This window comes from Gossypium hirsutum, chromosome A04, assembly GCF_007990345.1.
Source record: "Gossypium hirsutum isolate 1008001.06 chromosome A04, Gossypium_hirsutum_v2.1, whole genome shotgun sequence".
NCBI classification, from domain to species: domain Eukaryota; kingdom Viridiplantae; phylum Streptophyta; class Magnoliopsida; order Malvales; family Malvaceae; genus Gossypium; species Gossypium hirsutum.
The window spans coordinates 15,879,842-15,882,816 of NC_053427.1; the positions used below are offsets into that span (position 1 = coordinate 15,879,842).

At 36.9% G+C, this 2,975-nt stretch overlaps 1 non-coding gene across 1 annotated transcript; it reads right to left on the reverse strand.

The window, feature by feature from the left end:
- Positions 1-1,349: 1,349 nt before the first annotated feature.
- On the reverse strand, positions 1,350-1,456 carry LOC121228610 (small nucleolar RNA R71). Its single transcript, XR_005926186.1, has one exon. It is a non-coding gene; the product is annotated as a small nucleolar RNA R71 (small nucleolar RNA).
- Positions 1,457-2,975: the final 1,519 nt, after the last annotated feature.

A 2,975-nucleotide genomic window follows, 5' to 3' on the forward strand; every position in this document is an offset into this window, starting at 1 on the left:
ATTGTTGTGCTTATTCAGAGGAGCAAAAGTCCCTGTCTAAGAGTAGATCTAGCATAATTGAGTGGAGTTGATTGCACGCCTAGAGATAGGGTGACAAGATTTTGCCCGATTAGGGTGAAACCTAATAAGGGAATCCATAGATCGAGTTAATGCAACACTAAGGAGTTAATTAGAAAAAGATTTCAATTAGTCAACCTAGGGTTAGAAATTGTTAGTCTCGAGAGAGATAATAATATAAATTAGGGATTTCTACGAATCAAGTCAATTGAATAAATCGTCTGATTCAAAGTCAAATAACAAGTGAAGTCTAGATGGATTTTTCCCTTAAGTATTGTCCAAATCATTCAGTTTTCCCAAAAGTTATTTCTCCAATTTACTTTCTGTGCATTCTTAGTTTAGTAATTAGTTTAGATAAAACAAACCCCTTTATTTTTAGGAAAGATAATAAAAAGAAAGTTAATACTAGTACTTTTAGTTCCTTTGGGTTTGACATCCCGGTCTTGCCATAAGCTATACTACTGTTTTATAAAGTGCGCTTTCCTTTGTCGTGATAATAGTTAGTTTTTAAGAACGGTCAATTATAAATTTTTTTAAAACTTATCACACTTCAAATCATCACGATCAAGTTTTTGGCACCGTTTTCGGAGAACTAAGATATTAGGAGCACTCGATTTTTATTACTTTAGCCATTTACTTTTATTACAATTTAAATTTTATTTTGATTTTTGTTACTAAATTTTCTTTTCTTCTAGCAGGTTTTCATAGTTTATGACTAGAAGAAACCCGTCAGGACCATTACTGTTTGATAGTGAGATCGATCGCACAGCTCGCAGAAACCGAAGAGAAATAAGGCGAAGCCTAAGATACACAGAGGAAGAGCAAGTGGACGATATTCACACCACAACCAATGAGATGGCTGAAATCGGGATAATTCGATACCTCCTGCGATTGCTACTGATCCAGTAAATCAGAATCCTACTCCACGCACTATGTATGATTATGCTAAACCTTCTTTAACAGGAACTGAATCAAGCACAGTTAGGCCTGCTGTTGCTGCAAATAATTTTGAACTGAAACCTAACACAATTCAAATGATACAGCAATTTGTTCAGTTTAATGGTTTGCAAGACGAGGATCCCAACGTTCATTCAGCAAATTTCCTGGAACTCTGCGACACATATAAAATCAATGGTGTTTCTGATGATGCCATTCGTCTTCGGTTATTTCCCTTTTCATTGAAGAACAAAGCTAAATAGTGGTTGAACTCATTACCACGAGGGTTAATCACTACTTGGGAACAAATGACCGAAAAGTTTTTACTTAAATATTTTCTGCCAGCTAAAAAGGCTAAGTTAAGGAATGGCATCTTTTCTTTTGTGCAAATGGATCTAGAAACACTCTACGATGCATGGGAGAGATATAAGGATCTGTTGAGAAGGTGCCCTCACCATGGGTTACCACTCTGGCTGCAAGTTCAAACTTTTAACAATGGCCTGAATCCTTTAACTAGACAGATGGTTGACGCAGCCGCTTGTGGAACTATCAATAATAAGACACCTGAGGATGCTTATGAATTTATAGAAGAGATGTCACTGAATAATTATCAGTGGCAAGTCATGAGGACAAAGCCAAAGAAAGCAGCCGGCATTTTTAACGTCGATTCGGTCACCATGCTCTCTAATCAGGTAGGACTTTTGAATAGAAAAATTGACGGTTTTCTTGGTTCTTCACAGATTCACTCAGTAATGCAATGCAATGCAAGTGGAGGAGGATTGAGCAATTCAGAATACCCACCTTATGGTCACAACATGGAAAACGAGCAATTAAATTATATGGGTAATAATCCTTGACATCAAAATAATCCCTATAGTAACACTTACAATGCAGGATGGAGGAACCACCCAAATTTCTCATGGGGAGGCCAAGGGAATCAGAGACCACCACCACCTCCAGGCTTTTAACAACCACCTTACCAACAAGAGAAAAAGCCAAACCTTGAGGAGATGCTAACAAAGTTTATCTCGGTGTCAGAAACTTATTTTTAGAATACTAAAACAACACTTAAGAATCAACAGAAATTGATCCAAGGGCTCGAAACTCAGATAGGATAGCTCGCCAAATTGATTTCTGAACGACCACAAGGTAGCTTGCCGAGTAACACTGAATCTAACCCAAGGGAACAGCTCAATGTAGTTACCATTCAAGATGAGGAAGGATTAGTTCAACCTGAACTAGAACCGAGGCAAGGAATTATGGTAAGTAAGAGCAAAGGTGAGGTAGACCACAGTGAACAAACACCAGTAAGTAAAGAGTACAAAGCTCGTGTGCCATACTCCAATGCGACAAGGAAAGACCGCACAGATGAACAATTCGGTAAATTCCTTAAATTGTTAAAAAAATTACATATTAACTTATCGTTTATTGAATCTCTTTCATAGATGCCAAACGCAGTCAAATTCTTAAAGGAGCTTTTAACAAATAAACAGAAGTTGGATGAGGCATCGCATGTAGAGTTAAATGTAGTTTGCTCAGCCATACTACAGAATAAGCTGGCCAACAAATTAAAGATCCAAGGAGTTTTATGATTCCTTGTTTAATTGGTAGCTTAGATGTTAATAATGCTTTGGCTGATTTAGGGGCTAGTATCAATGTCATGCCTTATAAAATGTTTAAACAACTAGGTCTTGGGAAACCCAAACAAACCAAGATGAGTATTCAGTTAGCAGATAAAACAATCAGATTCTTAGGGGTATTATTGAAGATGTACTTGTTAAAATTGAAAAATTCATATTCCCAGTTGATTTTGTTGTTCTAGACATAGAAAAGGATAGTGACGTGCCTTTAATTTTAGGAAGGCCCTTTTTAGCAACTGCTAGAACTATAATTAATATTGGTACAGGTGAACTCACACTTCGTGTAGGGAAGGAAACAATCACTCTTCAAGCTCGTAATTCAAGTAACACATCAAATATCGA